The 20,728-nt window shown below is 38.1% G+C and overlaps 1 non-coding gene and 1 pseudogene across 1 annotated transcript; one reads left to right on the forward strand and one right to left on the reverse strand.

Moving 5' to 3' along the window:
• Positions 1 to 508: 508 nt before the first annotated feature.
• On the reverse strand, positions 509 to 17,369 carry LOC140853132 (uncharacterized; annotated as a pseudogene).
• Positions 17,370 to 19,176: 1,807 nt separating this feature from the next.
• Positions 19,177 to 19,283, forward strand: LOC140853519 (small nucleolar RNA R71). Its single transcript, XR_012136589.1, has one exon. It is a non-coding gene; the product is annotated as a small nucleolar RNA R71 (small nucleolar RNA).
• The last annotated feature ends 1,445 nt before the right edge of the window (positions 19,284 to 20,728 follow it).

Genomic DNA, 20,728 nt, shown 5'->3' on the forward strand with positions numbered 1-20,728 from the left:
GGGTTCTAATCTGTTAAAAAAATAACAGATTGTATAAATGATTAGCACTAATAAAAATAATTAAATATCATATAAAATTTAATTAAAAATATTAGTACTTATTATTGACTATAGTTATGACTGGTCTCCTATTTTGATGATCACGGGATAATCTATCTGAAGATGGTGTCGGTGTAGTAGATGGGCTCCCAACATCCACTGTGGGTGCTCCACTAGCAGGAACAGTGGATGAGACAATTGTAGGAATAGATGGTAATAATGATCGTGCTATAGAAGGTGAAATAGCATCGACCTCAGCTGGCATACATGACTCTCCATGCATATCGCCATCACCCTCTGTATGAAGGACTGGCCTAGAAGATCCTGTTCCCCTTCCTCTGTCAGCTTTAAACCCTCCTCTTCGACTAATCCCTCTCATCCTGCAAAAATATATATAATTTTATAATACCATTATTTTCTAACTTTATTCATAAAAATAAAAATTAAACATTCATTCACACAAATACCGTTATTCACTAACTTCATAATCTTCATCATCTTCATCATCAGTTTCTGAGTCAAGCTGAGGCTCCTCTTCATCCTCAACTTCCTCATCATCAATTTCAATTAGTGTCCCACTTGGATCATTCAAAGATTGTTGTGCATCGTTAGCATCTATTTGTATTGATGGGACTTCCATTTCATCTTGTTGAAAAGGTGCATCACATGATAGGACAATTATCTCCCTCACTTCAGGAAACTCCACAATAGACCTAGCTTTTATTCTAAAAACTACCCACCAATCAAGCTTGTCATGCCTTAAACTAGGATATGTCGTATAATTGACTTGAGTGGCTTGAATAGCAAGAACAAATGGATCATATCTATTAAAGGATCACTTATGATTAACTTCAACAAGATTATATTGTTGATAAAACCTTTGTTCCCACATTTGGTATTGGATCAAACCAATCACATTTAAATAAGAAAGTTCTCTTGATTGGTAATCCAGGATACTCCACGCATATAACTTCAATCAACTGTCCATAGTAGTCACTCTCATTAATACTGTAATTAATATCCTTTATACACACACCACTATTCATCGTGGCCCTATCTGAACCATAACTTTTAGTATGAAACTTATAACCATTCACTACATAGCCGCTATAGGTCATCACACTTTTTAACGGACCCTTTGCAATAGCCTTTAAGAATTGGTTCGAGATATTTTTGGAGAGATTGTGTGCATATTTATAGAACCACATTGCAAATTCACACTCTAGTTTCTTATCAACATCTGCCTCAGTGATTTGTGGATGCATATGTCGTAACTTATCAACAAAAATACTTCAAACAATAACAAGAATAAATTAATATAGATTTAGAAACATTATAATCTTCTTCTATTATTAATGGTTATAAATAATTTAATATAAAAAGATATAAATTTATATTATAAATATGTACTCAATGTATGGTTTCACTTTTGAACAATTCAATAGGTTATACATTTGAGCAGCCTGATGTTCATCTTCTGTAAGATATCTAACTTTTCCTCTACCAAATGGCCTTCCAAAATGTGTAAAAATTGATAGATTTTCTTCATGTTCTTCTATGACTTCTCCATCATCATCGTTATGTGGCACCTTTCGATGCCTTGTGTTCGCATGTGGTTCGAAATAATGAGCACAAAACGATGATGCTTCTTCAACTAAGTAAGCATTGCATATTAAACCTTCAACTTTGGCTTTATTTTTTGCATTATTTTTTAACTTTCTAAGGTACTTGCAATGATAAAATTCATATTTAATAAATTTTATAATTATTTATATAATGAGGATATAGAGAAAAAAATTAAACTATTTACCTCTCAAAGGAATACATCCATCGATATTGTACTGGACCCGCAATCCATGCTTCATAAGCCAAATGCACAGGAAGATGCTCCATAGAGTCAAAAAAACTTGAGAAGAATATACACTCTAGATTATAGATGATAAAAGAAATCTCTTCATTTATTCGTAACATGTCTCCCTCTCGAATTACAATCGAAGTTAGCTCTCTAAAAAAATTGCTCAATTCTGTCAATGCCTGTCAAACATTTACTGACAGTAGTTCATGAAATGCTATAGAGAGTAATCTTTGCATAAAAACATAACAATCATAACTTTTCATCCCAAACAGCTTCAACTTTCACATGTCCACACATCTGCCCATGTTTGACACATATCCATCTGGAAATCTTATATTTTTAAGCCACTCGCACAACACTGCTTTTGATTGTTTGTCTAGAGTGTAACATGCCTTTGGATATTTTCCCATCGCCTCATTCTGTTCCAACTCAAGCCGACGACATAATTCCTTCAAATCTTCCATTGATTTGGCATTGTCCTTAGTCTTCCTTCAACATTCATTACTGTGTTGACAATATTTTCAAACATATTTTTCTCGATGTGCATAACATCAAGATTGTATCGAATGAGGTTCGTACTCCAATAAGGCAAATCTCAAAAAATGCTTCGTTTCTTCCAACTGCTAATCTTAGAAATGTGAGAGTTAGTCTCATCTGCCCCCAAATCAAAAACCTTCATTAATTTCAAATCATTTATTTGTTTCAAAGTCTCAGCACTAGATAAAATGGATAGAGCCATTTTTGTTACTGTTTTGTTCTTTCTAAAAGCTATTTTGTTCCTTCTGAATGAATGACCAGGAGGTAAGAACTTACGGTGATTGTCAAATGACAATTGTTTATGACTATTTGTCAGAGCAAATGCATCTGACTCCGTCATACAATATGGACAAGCGGTCCTACCTGCAACACTCCTTCCTGACAACATTGAATATGCAGAAAAATCATTTATCGTCCACATAAGTGCAACATGCATTTGAAAATTATTTTTTTTTGAAGCATCATATGTCTCAACCCCCACATCCCACAACTATTTCAACTCTGCAATTAGGGGCTGCAATACACATCCAACTTATTCTTTAGGTTTTGGGGATCAAGAACAATTACGGTTAGGAACATATACTCCTCCTTCATATACAACCAAGGAAGCAAATTGTACGGAGTGACAATGATAGGCCAAGAAGAATATTGTTGACCTGACTGTCCAAATAGTTGAAACCCATCAGTGCATAATCCTAATCTTACATTTCAAATTTTTGATGCAAAACAATGATATATTTTATTAAAATGCTTCCACGCCGGTGCATCTAAATGATGATGCATAACCCCTTCTTCAACCTCATGCTCAGCGTGCCATCTCATTTCCTTTGCCATTACATTTGATGCATATAATCTTTGCAACCTTGGCATGAGGGGAAAGTAACACAACTTCTTATATGGAATATTGATTTTATGCTTAGAAGATCCTCCTCTTCGTCATTTGTACCTAGAATGTTCATAGAATTTATAATTTGTTAATTCATTGTCTTCACCCCAATATATCATACATCCATTATTACAGCAATGAATCTTCTCTACTGGTAGTCCCAAGGCTTGGACCAACTTCTTTGTATTATAGAAGTTATCTATCATTACATTATCAGTCGGTAATATCTCTTTTAAAAATTGACAGATGTCATGAAAATATCTCTCAAACAAATGATATTCTACCTTTATGTTCAACATCCTCATGACAGCTGATAACTGCGAATGCTTTTCACAACCCGACCATACCTCCTGTTCAGCAGCTCTTAACATGTTACACAATTTTTGAGCTGATAGATTTGGAGGTTTTTTCATATCATTCAAAAAAAAATTAGGACCTGTAGCATCCATTACCATCCGCTGGCATGCATTGGATGATGTAGTCTCAACATCTGGAATAGGCACTTCTATCCTAAATTGCATATTTTGATTAACTTCAACATTCACTCTTCTAATTTCTCCATGCAGAATTCATTGATAATAATTCAGTACAAAGCCATACTTCATCAAATGATATCTAACTGTATTCTCATCAATAAAGCTATAATTCTGACACTTACGAAAATTACATGGATACTTGAGTTTGTCCCCATCCATACATTCTGGATACCTTTTAGCAAAATCAATAAATTCTCTTAAACCTTGCAAGAAATCTTGATTTAATAGGCCATCCTTAAGCCTAGAATACATCCACCTTTGATCCAAACTCATGTTGTCAATCTGTGTTATTATTAGAGAATATTAGTTTTTCATGAAATTATTAAATATATAATATGTACCTAAACCCCTTATAGCTCCATTTTACATTGAAAGGTAAGGACCTAGCCCATTCAGAAATGCACCGTCACTTCCAACAAAGATGGATAATGTATGTCCATATATTTGTATAAATTTTGGTAGCATCTCTCTCTAGTTATCCAAGTGCACGATATGAAATATGCACCTAGAGAACAAGGAGAGATGATACCAAAATTATACAAATATATGAATAAACATTTAAATCTATCCCGTTGATAAGTACAGTAGGCACTTTCAAACTATCAAACTGAACAATTCAGTGCCCTCTCACATCAGTCATGAGTAGGACACAGAATGGGTTTCTAAGTTTAAGGAAAATTCTATCAAAAATCTGGTAGATTTTCCTCATGAAATTTCAAATACCATCAAAAAATTAATATAAAAATCAATCATTATCAACTTTTCTATAAATCAATGGTGTACAAGGCAAATGTAAAGGGTCTCTTTGTAGCTCATATTAACAGACATCTATACAAGATATTCATATATAAGCCGACCATTTGAATTTTACACTTAAAAATAAAAGATGGTTAGACAAATAATGTAAAACAAGTAGATTCCTGAATCCAATAAGAGATGTAAATAGAATCAGCAGCATCAAGAACCAAAATATCCATATCAGATAAATAAACAAATTAAGAAAATAAAAATGCATATTAAATTAGGTAAGTTAAAAATTAGATAAAGTGAAAAATATACTTTCAGCAATTCCAGCAAAGGGAGTTGGTTCTCAAGTGAAAAAATATGTGTCATCCTTGAAGGTTGAGACATGTCAACAGCACTACTAAAATTTTTTATCCTTTATATTATACATGCTCAAAACCCTACCTAAAAAGCACTTGGAATGAAAATCCTCAAAGCTTTTATAACTTCTGAAAGAGAGAATTTCATCAAGCATATGACAATTTTTTTTTCATGTTTAGCTAAGAATCTAGCAAAAAAGTCAATCAAATAACCAGCATATGTCAAAATATACATCGAGATGGACTACTACATAAAGAAAATAAATCTGATGTCCTCCTCATGGGAGTGAGGAGTCTGGGACCGACAGGAGTTGGAAAGGTACTTCATCAGATTCATGGGGTAGAGCTGGAGGGAGTCGGGAAGGGCCTCCGTCATATTCGTGGGGCAGAGCTGAAGATCTCTCAGGATGGTAGGACATGCAACGGAGAAGGAGGACTCCTCACTCCCATGACTCCAATCTCCTCTACAGCCTAACCCCTAACATGGTCTTGCCTCCTCCGTGCCCTCCCCCTCCCCCCTGACTGTCCTGCCTCCTCCATGCCTCCCCCCTCCAACCCCTCAGAGCTGGAGATCTCTCAGGATGGCAAGACATGCAGTGGCAAAGGACTCCTCACTCCCATGACTCTGGTCTCCTCTACGGCCTAACCCCCACGTGGTCTCGCCTCCTCCGTGCCCTCCCCCTCCCCCCTGGCTGTCCTACCTCCTCCGTGCCTCCCCCCTCTGACCCCTCAGAGCCAGAGATCTCTCAGGATGGTAGGACATGCAGCGGCAAAGGAGGAGGACTCCTCACTCCCATGACTTCGGCCTCCTCTACAGCCTAACCCCCCACGTGGCCATGCCTCCTCTGTGCCCTCTCCCTCCCCCCCAACTGTCCTGCCTCCTCCGTGCCTCCCCCCTCCGACCCCTCAGAGTCGAAGATCTCTTAGGATGGCAGGATATGCAGCGGTGAAGGACTCCTCACTCTCGTGACTCCGACCTCCTCTACGGCCTAAACCCCCATGCGGTCTCACCTCCTCTGTGCCCTCTTCCCCCCCCCCCGACTGTTCTGCCTCCTTCGTGCCTCTCCCCTATGACCCCTATCTCTGTCGCAGAGAGAAAAATCAAAAAAAAAAAAAAAACATCAAAGAAGGAGGGACTCACAAGCTTCGAAGCTCGCTGTCATCGGCACACCGCACGCTGGTGTTGTAGGAACCAGATCTAGGGTTTCAGGGTTAGATCTTGAAACTTTTTCAAGATCATACAGCGGAAGACTAAAATAAATTAAAATTTATTTTCTAAAATCAGAGAATCTCTAGATCTAAGATCTTATTACATGATTATTACATAGCATTAAATCAAAAATTAAAATATATAAATATAGCATGAACTACATGTTGATCATATCAACATGTTTCTATACCACATCTAATGTATGTATTAAACAATAGATCAGATCTATTACCTTGCAAGTTAGATGCTCTAACCTCGCTGATCCGGGCTTAAGGATGATGTTGCAAGCCACACATGCGTCCAGCCTCTAGGAGTCATCCACACGAGCCCATGAATCTCGATCAGAAGTCCTGCTTTAGGAAATCAGCACAGTATGCTAGTACTGCGCTGATCCTTCTTTGATGGTTGATCAGGTGCCTGCTTCTTCTTGATTTGGACTCTTCCAAAGATGGAAAGTAAAATGAGGAGTTTTAGATCTGAGACACTCTCAGAAAACTCAAGATGGAGGGAGGAAAGATATGAAAACAAAAAATCCTAGAAGAAGACCCTCTTCTTCTTCACATTTTTCTCTCTAGATACCCTAACTTGCATCTTTTATATCTCCATGACCCAAAGGTCTTTATCTCTGATTTTTGGATGGATCAAAGGTCTCTCAAATATCTATCTTCTCCTAAAATTTTATGAAGAAACTCATTTTATACAGAGAGATATGATAGAGTCCTTGTCTAGGTCAAATACCTAGTCAAGGCTTATCGAAACATGGCAAGTTAAGGGGCGCCCAACTCTTGAGCACCTCCTCCATATTTTCATTTATGGATTACCAGAAAAGGGTGCACAATGTGTACCCTAAAATTTATAAAAATTTTAAAAAAAAAATTGGATAAATTCGGTGCAAAATTGAAAGAGTTTTGAATTTCTAAAACTTTATCTCATAGAATTCGAAATCCAAACTTATTCCTTTTTGATTTGATCCAAACCACCTTCCATGTAAGAAAGAAGAGAGGAAACCTTTTATGAACGTGGGAGAGACCTGGGAGAGGGCTTTTGTCGCACAAAATAAGTAGAGATTGGCATTGAATAAGAGAGAGGGCGTGGGGAAGGCTTATGTGGCGCAAGGTGGAATCCTAGTCTTACTAGGATTCTATCTTATGACTTGTTTTAATTTGGTTTCCCAAACCAAATCAAATCAAAATTAGATCAACCTAATTAAAATAAGTTTTAACCCAATTAAGAACCTAATTTAATCAGATTAAATTATATTTAAATTTGATTTAATTTTTTAATCAAATTAGAAATTAGATTGACCCAAGTCCTAGTTGAACTAGGACTAGTTTTTCCTTGCACTTGGCTTATCCAATAAATCAATTGGACTTGATCCAATGAAGCCCAAACCAAATTTAATTAAATTATTTTTAATTAAACTTAATCTCAGTTCATTGGCTTAATCAAATTAAGTCAATTAGCAATCGAATTGCTAATCGATCCTCCTGCAACACTTGCACTGGGTTAAATGTCAATCGTATTGATCATTTAACCCTAGAACGATTCTCAATCATTGATCAACCATCTGATCGGATCATGAACTCTAATGTGTGTGACCTCATAGGTCCGAACCTAAGCCGGTAGCACAGGAATAAATTTTTATACCAATCGAAGTGACCATCTAGCAATGGTACCCGATGACCGGATAGGTCGAATGTGTAGAACAACATCCTTAGAACCCATGCGGATATAGTTTTCATATAATTCATCCCCTTGACCAAAATGATCATAAGACACCCCAGAGATCAACTGTCAACTCTGATCAGGTTATCCACATTGTATTTCAAAATATCAAATCCATCTGATGGATTATCCTGGCCAAGGTTTTGCTAAATTGAAATACAGCGACTCATTTTCTCCAACTCTTGGAGTGGTCAATCCCATCTCGATCACACTCTGACTTCGCAAGTACTTGACTGTGCCCAGAAGCCTTCCGTCCCTGAATTAGAAATTCAGTTAGTCCAGTACCAAAGCACAGTGAGTTGCTTGCAAGTCACTGAGGCGATCTCAGGTCTAAGGGATACTTATACCTATATCCCATCAGAGACATTCTCGACAGCAGAATACTCTGGAGTTGGTCACGTTCAATGATGATGTACCCTTACATCTTACCTGTATGCCATACCAGTGTCTCCACACTCTTTGATTAAGAGGACAACCAACCCATATGGCCTACAGCGACCTATGCTCGATAGAAGCTGTCGTCCTTATTAACATCCTATCATTTGGTCGTGAACAGTTTTAAGGACTAATCGATAAATCCTCTCTTTATCGAACTTAAATAGTCCTAAGGACTTCATCATAACAATGGAGTTCATTAGAAGATGAAAGCTTATGATGAAAATACCAAATATATTTTATTTATTAACAAATCAATTACAATACTTGGTTGCTCAACCGTCAACAGCTTGATGATTGGCTTTTTGGGACACATTTCTCAACAACTCCCATTTGTCCTAAAGCCACTCGGCACAGTATCTAATACCCATCTTCGACTTGTGGTTGTCAAACTCCTTTATTGTCAGGGCTTTAGTGAAGGGATCGGCCAGGTTCTCCTTTCTGTCGATCTTCTGAAGATCGACGTCACCTCGATCCACGATCTCCCGGACCAGGTGGAAGCAGTGCAAGATGTGCTTCGTCTGCTGATGTGCTTTGGGTTCCTTCACCTGAGCTATGGCACCAGTGCTGTCGCAGTAGAGCAGGACCGGACCATCGAGAGAGGGTGCTACTCCGAGCTCGTTGATGAATTTCCTCAGCCACACAGCTTCCTTCGTGGCATCTGATGCTGCGATGTACTCTACTTCACAAATAGAGTCCGCCACAGTATGTTGCTTGGAACTCTTCCAGCAGATGGCTCCACCATTCAGAGTAAAGATATAACCCGACACGCTTCTGCTGTCATCATGGTCAGATTGGAAGCTGGAGTCTGTGAACCCCACAAGTTTCAGATCTGACTCGCCATAAACCAACCATTGGTCCTTAGTATTTCTCAAATACTTAAGGATGGCTTTAACCACTTTCCAGTGATTTTCTCTAGGATCAGATTGGTATCTACTCACTACTCCTAGTGAGTATGCCACATCTGGTCTTGTACATGTCATGGCGTACATGATAGATCCCACAGTTGAAGCATATGGGACTCTACTCATATGCTTTCTCTCTTCAGGAGTTATCGGACAATCCTTCTTAGAGAGAGAAATTCCATGGCCTATCGGTAGATAGCCCTTCTTGGAATTCTCCATGCTGAACCTCTTCAGCATAGTATCTATGTACATGGACTGAGATAACCCAAGCATCCTTTTAGATATATCCCTATAGATCTTCATCCCTAGGATGTAGGATGCTTCACCCAAGTCCTTCATGGAGAACTGTGATGACAACCAAACTTTTATTCCCTGTAGTGCGGGGATGTCATTCTCGATTAAGAGAATATCATCTACGTACAAGATAAGGAATACCACAACTGGACCATTTGCCCATTTATAGATACAGGGCTCTTCTTCATTCTTAATGAAGCCATACGTTTTGATCACCTTATCAAAATGCATGTTCCAACTCCGAGAAGCTTGCTTCAATCCATAAATGGATCTCTGAAGCTTGCACACCTTGGACTCATCTGTGGATGTAAACCCCTCAGGTTGTATCATATACACCTCTTCGGTCAGCTCTCCATTCAAGAAAGCTGTCTTTACATCTATCTACCAGATCTCATAATCCAGATGGGTAGCTATTGCAAGTATTATCCGAATGGATTTGAGCATTGCCACAGAAGAAAATGTCTCGTCATAGTCAATACCATAACGTTGATGATACCCCTTGGCGACCAGATGGGCTTTATAGGTCTCCACCTTTCCGTCTGCGCCCCTCTTCCTTTTGAAGACCCATTTACACCCAATGGGTTTAACCCCTTCAGGTGGGTCAACCAATGTCCATACATCATTGACCTTCATGGACTCCATTTCGGATTTCATGGCTTCAAGCCATTTTTCGGAATCAGGTCTCTGCATTGCATCCATATAGGTGATCAGATCCTCATTATTCTCATCAAGTTTGATGGGATCACCGTCCCAGACCAAAAAACTGTAGTATCTGTCCGACTGACGCGGTACTCTACCGGATCGCCTTAATGATGCAGGTACATTGGGCTTCGGATATGATCTAATCATATCCGACTCAGGTTCAGCTATTGTTGTCGGTCCTTCTACCTGTTGAACTTCATCAAGTTCAACCTTAGAGGCAACGGTTCCTTCACCAAGGAACTCCTTTTCTAAAAAGATTGCCTTAAGGCTGACGAACACCTTTTGTTCATCAGCATGGTAGAAAAAATATCCTTTTGTCTCTTTGGGGTACCCTATGAATGAGCATTTGTCAGACTTAGGTCCAAGTTTGTCTGTGACTAATCGTTCGACATAGGCCGGGCACCCCCAGACCCTAAGGTGTGAAAGTGCTGGCTTACGTTCCGTCCATATCTCATATGGAGTCTTAATTACAGACTTACTTGGAACTCTATTTAACAGATAACAGGCCGATTCGAGTGCATATCCCCAGAAGGATATCGGCAAGCTAGCAAAATTCATCATGGATCGGACAATGTCTAACAGAGTCCGATTCCTCCTTTCAAACACACCATTATGCTGTGGTGTTCCTGGAGGAGTCCATTGGGAGAGAATCCCATTCTCTCCTAGATATGTGAGAAACTCACTAGAAAGGTATTCTCCTCCTCGATCAGATCGAAGAGTTTTAATACTCTTTCCAGTTTATTTTTCTACTTCACTTCGGAATCGTTTGAACATTTCAAATGAATCCGACTTATGTTTCATCAGATAGACATATCCATATCTGGATAGGTCATCCATGAAAGTTATGAAGTAGAAATATCCATCTCTAGCACTTGTGCTCATGGGCCCGCATACATCAGTATGTATTAGGCCCAAGAGTTCAGTAGCTCTCTCACCTTTTCCAGTAAAAGGTGACTTGGTCATTTTACCAAGAAGATAGGACTCACAGGTTGGAAGTGATTCACAATCACTAACTTCGAGGATTTCCTCTTGAGTCAACCTGTTTATTCTGTTCTTGTTTATATGACCTAGCCTACAGTGCCATAAGTAGATATCTGACACACTATCTAATCTAGGGTGCTTGCCAGTAGAATAGACTCTTATCAGGCTTGATCTTTTTGGTCTGGCTCTGTACAGATGTCCCAGCCTGAACTTGCACCTTCTTAACTTTCTTCTTCTTGTTCTTCTTTCCTTTCTCAAAGGGTCGAGAACCAAAAGACGAACCTCCCACTGAGTTCACCGACTCCTTGAGGAGTTGGTGATCCTTCTCAAAGTTCTGAAGCAACCCCAGTAATTCATGATAGTTTACTTCAGGCTTTGTCATTCTATAATGAGTGAGGAATGGGAGATAAGACTTGGACAGCGAGTTCAGTATTGCATTGATGTGCAAATCTTAAAATTTATAAATAAAACCGCAAGCGCACAGTGTGCAGAGTAGCATGACCAGCAAGTACGGGTCGATCCCACAGAGACTTGGTTTAAAAATAATTTTCAAATCTATGCTCAAGCAAGCTTTAACGAAAATCGAAAATCGAAAGTTGTTTGCTAAAGACAATAAGACTAAGGATCTAGGGTTTTTGAATCCACTAGATCTAGATTAGGGAATTCTACCTAGAATTTTTCTTATTGATCCTAACGACTACTCCTCTTGTCTTTCCCAAGCATAGATTATGAAGGGACTAAGGCCCAACGATAACCCATCAAGATTCTTTACAGGGTAGTAGTAACTAGGATCCCTTAGGGTTTTCTCCTCCTATGTACTGAATCAAGTATGAACTATGAAGGGACTCTGACCCAACTGTAGTTCATCAAAAATTCTTGACAAAAGAGGAAGAAAAAGAAACCCTAAGAAAAAGAAAGAACCCTATGTAAAACCCCTACTCATGATCTAGCTTCATCGCAAACCCTAGAAGGGATGCTTAGCTAGACATGATCTAAATCTACTTACAAAATTTAAATGCAGAAAAATAAACTACCCTAATTTCATAAATTAAACTATCCTAATTGCATAAATTTAAACTGCATAATTTAACTAACCTAATTGCATAAATTAAACTATCCTAATTGCAAGAAAAATAAATTGCATAATGTAAAGAGATAAAATTGCATAAAAATAAAATTTTATATAAAAAAAATTTATTACAAAAATCTCAAAGCTCGAGGCTTGAGAAGAAAGCTAAAAACCCCACTATCTAGGGTTACAAGCTTGATCGGAAGGAAAGAATCCAAAAAACAAGGGCCTTTGGGGGCTTTTTATAGGTATTTGGGGGTTATAAGGTTTTCAAAACTTTAGATGTGGGACTAAAAGGTTTTAGAGGGCTGTTAGGGGGGTTTAGGGGCTCAAATCTCGCTCAAAAAGCACTTAAATCCATCAAGAAACTCTAAAAATTATTTCAGCCATCCGATCTTCATCTAAAGGATCCAATTCATCTAATAAATCAAGCCGGGAGCGATTCTGGGCCGTCGGATCACGATCTGGGTGAAGCGCTGCCGTTGGATCGCATTGCAGAGATGGGATCAGGTCGGATGCATCGCGGACCGTCCGATCAAGGTGCTGGAAGATTTCGTCCGTTGGATCACGCTGTAGAAGGATCCCATGTTGTCCTAGTGTTTATTGATTCTTGCAATTGCCTTGATTACGGTTAGATCTTGACCGACTGCGATGGTGGCCGTCTGATGGCGCAAAAATATGGAGCGTTGGATCTTGATCAGAGAAGATCGGACCATCGAGTGATGTGAAGTTACCAGGTTGCCCTTCGGACCTTCTTCTCTCTCTTATGAGCCCTGGACCGCACGCGTGGATCGGGCTCGCGATGCGTTGCGTGAGTCGAGACTCACTGATTGGCTGATTTATGGTGCGCCGATGGTCCATGGTCCAGGCACCTGTTGCTGTGGACCAGGCGGCTAACCAGATCACCAAATCAGTTGATTTTTGATCAATTTTGACCTGATTTGACTCGGGTTTGACCCAATTGAGTCTTCTTTCTTCATTCTTCAATTTTTAGGTCAATTTAACTCCATTTTGCGTAAAATTTATGCCGTTGGAATCCTCTTTCCTTGTTCTTTCTATTGATGACCTCTTCTTCTACAAAATATAATAACAAGTATCAATTTCCTAATAAAGTTAGATAATTTAGATATTAATTGATACTTTTTATGTCAATTTGTGACATAAATCACACCCCCAACTTAATCATTGCTAGTCCCTTAGCAATGTACCAAAATAAGATCATATTCCAAAAAGATCCTTCCTTTGCAAATTAATTTAAGATCAAAATTCAAAAAGTTTTCTAGTATTACTAAGTAATGAGCTTCGAATTAGAATCGGTAGTCAGTCTACTTAGGAGCTTTCTTAGAGTACACTTAAAGTTTTATAGCACTTGTGTGAGTGATAACTAACTTAGTATTTCAGTATTAACTTGTACAGGCCAATTGTATCATTTTTCATAACTTAGTTCGATTAATTTTCTATACACCCTAGATTAAACAAAGAACTAAGGTAGCTTTCACACTGTTTTTTTTTTTTTTTTTTTTTTGCTGAGCATCCTGGCCTTCCCACCACCGTTTGACGCGAATCTCAACACTTAACTTAGGTAAAGAGACCCGGTTATTAGGCTTAGGGCAATCCACATTTACTCTGTGTTTTGCATTTTATTTCAGCAGGTAGCTCTTTCCTTAAATTCAAATTTTTTTAATTGGGGTGTAGAGAAAATTATCTAATTTAAATAATACTCAAATCCTTAATTGGCCTTACAATTAACACCTACTTTACCTTGTTAGTGTGCATGTGCAATTGGAAGTGCTAATAGTCTTTAAATGACCTAGGCCACCAAGAGTCTAACCAGCTAATCTTCTCCGTGACTCACTACATTTATTAGCAAATACTTTCTAACTTACTCTTATTTCTTTTCTAGATTAATTTATTTCAATTTTTTTTTTAATATATTAAATGCAAGAAATAACTCATAGTGGAAGGAAAAGGAAATGATAACACCTGATTTTGTTCAAGCTCTCCCCCCAACTTGACCGACATTGTCCCCAATGGAGTTTATCTAATTTATTTGTCTTAAGCAAACTGAAAACAAAGAAAGCATTAGAAATTAAATAAGCTGGGTTGCCTCCCAGAAGTGCTAAGTTTTATGTCTTCAGCCAGACCAAACCTCGAAGCAATTTAATCAGAATAAGTTGGTTCATAAAGAACCATGGCATCTTCAACAGTCTCGACAGGTAATTCCGAGAATGGTTTTAATCGTTGACCATTAACTTTAAAGATAACACCATTACTTGGGTTTTCTATCTCAACAGCTCCGTGTGAAAAGACTTCCTTTACTAAAAATGATCCTGTCCATCTAGACCTAAGCTTTCCTGGAAACAGATGTAATCTAGAGTTATATAAGAGCACCTTTTGTCCGATATTGAAAGTTTTTTTCATAATTGATTGATCATGAAATGCTTTGGTTCGTTCCTTGTATATCCTTGCATTTTCATAGGCTTCATTTCTAAGTTCTTCTAATTCATTCAACTGAAGCTTCCTATGGTTTCCAGCATCGTTCAAATTTGTATTTAGTTGTTTGATGGCCCACATGGCTTTGTGTTCTATCTCAATAGGCAAGTGACATGGTTTACCAAACACAATCCTATAAGGAGACATTCCTAGATTGGTCTTGAAAGTGGTTCGGTATGCCCAAAGTGCATCAATTAATTTCAAAGACCAATCCTTTCTATTGGCACTAACAGTTTTTTCCAGGATCTGTTTGATTTGTCGGTTTGACACTTCAACTTGCCCACTAGTTTGAAGATGATATGGTGTGGCCAATTGTGGGTGACATTATACTTTTTCATCAATGTTGCAAAAGGTCGGTTACAAAAATGGGTTCCCCGATCACTAATGATTGCCCTAGGAATACCGAAACGGGAGAGAATATTTTCTTTAAGAAACTTAATGACCATTTTGCTATCGGGTGTTCTACATGCAATTGCTTCTACCCATTTTGAAACATAATCAACTGCTACTAGAATATATTCATTTCCAAAGGAATTTGAAAATGGTCCCATGAAATCGATCTCCCAAACATCAAAAACTTCAACTACCAAGATTGGGTTGAGTGGCATCATGTGTCGCTTGGTGATTCGACCCATTTTCTGACATTGAGCACAACTTTTATAATATTCATGAGCATCCTTAAACAAATTGGGCCAATAAAAACCACATTGGAGAACCTTAGCAGCAGTTTTCTTAGACGCGAAGTGACCCCCACATGCTTGATCATGACAAAAAGATAAAATATCATGACTTCGTTATCTGGGATAACCCTAATAATTTGATCAGGAATTGTTTAAAAAGATAAGGATCATCCCAAATGAAATACTTCACTTGGGCAAAGAATTTATATTTATCCTGCTTAGTCCAATGAGAAGGTATCTTACCTATGGCTAAATAATTTACAATATCAGCAAACCAAGGTTCAGTAGACACAGACATGAGTTGCTCATCTGGGAAAGATTCATTGATGGGTGGTTCACTAGATGGTGCGACTGAAATTCGGGACAAATGATCTGCTACAACGTTCTCAGTGCCTTTCTTGTCCCTAATTTCTAGGTCAAATTCTTGAAGGAGCAAAATCATCTGATTAAGCGTGCCTTGGCATCCTTCTTTGCTAGGAGATGTCTAATGGCTGAGTGATCGTGTAAACAATGGTGTGGGTCCCAACCAAATAAGATCTAAATTTCTCTAAAGCAAAGACAACGGCAAGAACTCCTTCTCAGTTGTGGTGTAGTTAAGCTGCGCATCATTTAAGGTTTTACTTGCATAATATATCACTCTAGGCAGCTTATTTATCCGTTGACCTAAGATTGCGCCCACAACATGATCGGACGCATCACACATTAATTCAAATGGTTCAGACCAGACAGGAGGATGAATGATTGGAGCTGATACAAGTGCTTTTTTTAGAAATTCAAAAGATTCCAAGCACTCATGAGTAAATTCAAATTTGGTATCCTTTGCCAAAAGATTAGTCAGTGGACGTGCTACTTTGCTAAAGTTGCAATAAACCTTCTATAGAATCCAGCATGACCTAAAAATGAATGTATTTCTTTCACAGATTTAGGTGGTGGAAGACTTGCAATTAGATCTATTTTGGCCTTGTCCACTTCAATCCCCTTTTTAGAAATGACATGGCCAAGAACTATTCCCTGTTTGACCATAAACTGACATTTTTCCCAGTTGAGAACTAAGTGCTTCTCCTTACATCGTTCTAGAACTAATTGCAGGTGATTCAGACACTCGGAGAAGGTTAGGCCAAAAATAGAAAAGTCATCCATAAAAATTTCTAGAAATCATTCTATCATATCTGAAAACATGCTGATCATGCATCTCTGGAAGGTTGCCGGTGCATTACATAGTCCAAAGGGCATTCGTCTATAGGCAAAAGTACCAAATGGACAGGTGAATGTAGTCTTTTCTTGATTTCAGCGGCTATGGGGATCTGGTTGTAACCGGAGTATCCATCAAGAAAATAGTAAAACTCTTGTCCGGCTAGTCTTTCCAACATTTGATCAATAAATGGCAAAAAAGTGATCTTTCTTGTCGCAGCATTCAACTTTCTATAGTCTATACAGACCCTCCATCCGTTTGGGTCCTAGTTGGGATAAGTTCATTTGCATCATTTTGGACCACTGTTACCCCAGATTTCTTGGGTACTACTTGAACTGGGCTTACCCAAGAGCTATCAGAAATAGGATAAATTATTCCACTATCTAGGAGTTTCAGAATCTCCTTTTTAACTACATCCTTCATAGCTGGATTAAGCCTTCTTTGGGCTTCTCTTGTTGGTTTAGCCTCTTCCTCTAAGTATATTCTATGTTGAACTATAGAAGGGCTTATTCCTTTGATATCTGCTATGGTCCAACCTATTGCTTCTTGATTTGCTTTTAGAACTGACACTAACTCCTCCTCTTGCTTGGGATCTAGGTCTGATGCAATAATTACAGGCAAAGTTTCTTTGGGTCCTAGATATGCATACTTGAGATGTTCTGGGAGGGGTTTCAGTTCTAAAATGGGATGATTCCTCTATCGATGGTTTAGGTGATGATTTTACCATCTCAATGATTGGTTCAGTAGGAAGTGTCGATTCCTGATTAATCTGATTTTCTTTAAGTATTTCATTGACATCCTCAGACTCTGGATTAACCAGGGGTTAGACTCTAGGTCGACTTCATCATCACTAATGTCAATGGATTCATAAATACCATCTTGGACTACATTGACATAGTATGAGAAGAGGATTCCTGTTCTAAGTTAAAAAATTAAGCTCAATGGTCATATTCCCAAAGGATAACTTCATTAGACCATTTCGACAATTGATTTCAGCATTGGCCATAGCTAAGAATGGTCTTCCTAAAATGATAGGTATATGTCCTTTAGGATTCGCAACTGGCTCAGTCTCTAAAATAATAAAATCTACAGGAAAAATAAAATTTTCAACCTTTATCAGAACATCCTCGACCATTCCCTTAGGGATCCTGAGAGATCTATCGGCTAACTGTAATGTGATCCCAGTAGGTTGAAGTTTTTCTAATCCTAGTTGCTCATACACCGAATATGGAAGGATATTCACACTAGCTCCTAGATCTAGCAAGGCCTTTTTTATATTGGTTTCTCCAATAACACAAGAAATTGTTGGAGCTCCAGGGTCCTTATATTTAATTGGCACATGGCTAGATAGGTATGAACTGACACTTGCAGCCAAAAATACTTTCTTTGGTACATTAGTGGTCCTTTTCCTAGTGCAAAGATCTTTTAAAAATTTGGCATAAGTTGGAACCTGATGGATTATCTCTAAAAGAGGAATATTAACTTGGACTTGTTTAAATACCTCTAAAATTTTGTCTAAATGTTCAGATTTATTGGATTTCAGTCTGTTTGGAAAAGGAGCTCTAGGACTTTTAAGTACTGGACTAGGTGAATTTTAGTTTTGGTGCTTGAGGTTGAAAAGAAGTAGTTTTAGAAGGTGACTCGGCAGATGAGTCCTCTATATCATCAAGTGCAACTACCTTATTGTCTATTTATTTTCTCGATCTTAAGGTATGAATGGCATTTACACCATTAACTTGGTTTCCTTGTTGGGATCGTGGACCATTTTGGTTCCTAGGATTTGGCTCAGGTTGGCTAGGTAACCTACCATGTTCTCGTTCACTAATGGTCGAAGCCAGCTGACTTACTTGCATTTCCAGACGGGCTATAGCTTGGGTGTTATTATTTATGAATTGACTCGTGGTTTGCATAAAGCTGGTATGTGTCTTCATCATGGCTTCTAGGTTTTCTCTAAAGAGGTAATTTTCTTGTCATTATCATGGAAGCCTGGCGGGTTGTTCATCACTGGGTTGGACCTTAGATTTTGCTGATTGAAATTTGGATTGCCTACATTAGGATTCTGGGACCATGAGAAATTTGGAGTGATTCCTCCACCCTGGGTTATATGTGGGTGCATAAGGATTGTTCAATGGTCCTTGATAGGTGGCATTCACCTGTGCACACTCATTCGAGTAGGAACATTCTTCTAAGACATGGTCTGGTGCATTGCACCCTTTACACATGGGTGCAGATATTTGATTTACATTGGCTGGTCTCTGTAATTTTAAGGCTTCCAATCTACGTGTTAAGGTTGCAATCTTGGCCTCTGATGCTAGGGTTGGTTGAATTTGATGCATTCCTCCTCTTGAAGGTGTAGCTTTATCAGGTTCCTAGTTGTTTCCCACTGTAAATTTTTCTCGGCTAGGTCTTCTAAGAATTGCCAAGCTTCAGTAGTTTCTTTGTCCATAAATTGGCCTTGGCACATGGACTCTAGCATGGTTCTTGAGTTTGAATCTAACCCCTCATAGATGATCTGGCAAAATCTCCAAGTTTCTATTCCATGGTGCGGGCATTGGGTCAAAAGATTCTTGAAACGATCAAAGTACTTCCAAAATGATTCACCAGCTAGTTGGTAAAATTGATTTATTTCATTCCTAATCCTAGCTATTTTATGATGGGGAAAATACTTTTTCAAAAATATTCTCACAAAGCCCTCTCAGGTAGTGACAGAATGGTTTGGCAGACTATAAAGCCACTTCTTAGCATTATCCTTAAGGGCAAAGTTGATTAATCTAAGTTTGACCTCATCCTCTGTTAATTGTAGTTTCATGGTTGCACATACCTCCTCAAATTCTCTAATAAATATATAAGCATCCTCTAATCCTGTGAATTTTGGAAGCATATTTATGATTTGAGGTTTGATTTCAAAATTGTTAGCTGTGGGTTGTGGTAACCTGATACAAGATGGTTGGATGGAGCCAACTGGATAACACAAATCCTTAAGGGTCATGGGTTGGATTGGTTCAGCCATTGGAACAACAGGAATTGACTCAATTCTAACTAGACGACCCGACACTCTTCTCCACACACGAGGTGTACGGTTCTCGATGTTTATACAATTTTTTTTATAAAATTTTTATGTATAAGAAAAAGAAAGAAAAGAGAAAAAGTTCTAAAGAAAAGATCCTAAGGAGTCCTAAATCTAAAGAAAAGTAACCAAATTAATTTAAATTTTAATAATTTTTTTTTTAATTTTTCAAACAAGTGAAACAATAAATTAAACTCAATCTATCCTAGGGTTAACCTAAATCTAGACAGCTCCTAACTGTTCCAAGATGACCCTTCAAGCCTTCCAAGTGGAGATTGATCAACTAGTTAGCCAGGTAAGTATAAGAGGTGGGAGGTTCACTCATCGTTGCCTTTCTAGACACCAAACGAGTTGGCCAGGCCAGCAACTGAACCAATTTAACAAACCACCCTCAGGGACTTGTCTAGACACCAACTAATCAAACAACTCAAACTTGGTAGAACTCTTAGGGTTCCTTGTCCTATTGAGCTCGAATTCCTTAAGGTTGACGTCTAATTGATTTTAAGATTAAAGGTCTAGGTAATGCAATATGATGGAGATAGTTTTTAGGCTAAGGAAGGGTAATGAAATCCCCACCTTATCTTGTTAATGGGTTGATGCCCTTAGATTAATTATGAAAATGCAAATACAAATAAATAAGATGACCAAGAATGTAAAAGATTTTAATTTAGAATTTTTTTTTTATTTTGATATTTTACTTCACGATTATGAAATATCTTTTGTTTTGTTTTATTTTTATTTTTATTTTTTTTTGTTTTGTGATTAAGTAAATTCAAATGATTAGGTCTAAAAGGAAAAGTAATTAACTAAAAATAATAAAAGAGAAATTAGAAGCGTACCTGAGTTTTCCAGCAATCACCAACTAAATCTAGAAACCTAAAGGAAAAAGAAAGAGAGTTATAAAGCACGAAGAACAAATATTTGAAAATAATTTAAAACGCCAAATCCTCGACAACGGCGCCGAAAGCTTGATGTGCAAATCTTAAAATTTATAAATAAAATCGCAAGCGCACAGTGTG

Source organism: Elaeis guineensis, chromosome 13 (genome assembly GCF_000442705.2).
Source record: "Elaeis guineensis isolate ETL-2024a chromosome 13, EG11, whole genome shotgun sequence".
NCBI lineage: Eukaryota > Viridiplantae > Streptophyta > Magnoliopsida > Arecales > Arecaceae > Elaeis > Elaeis guineensis.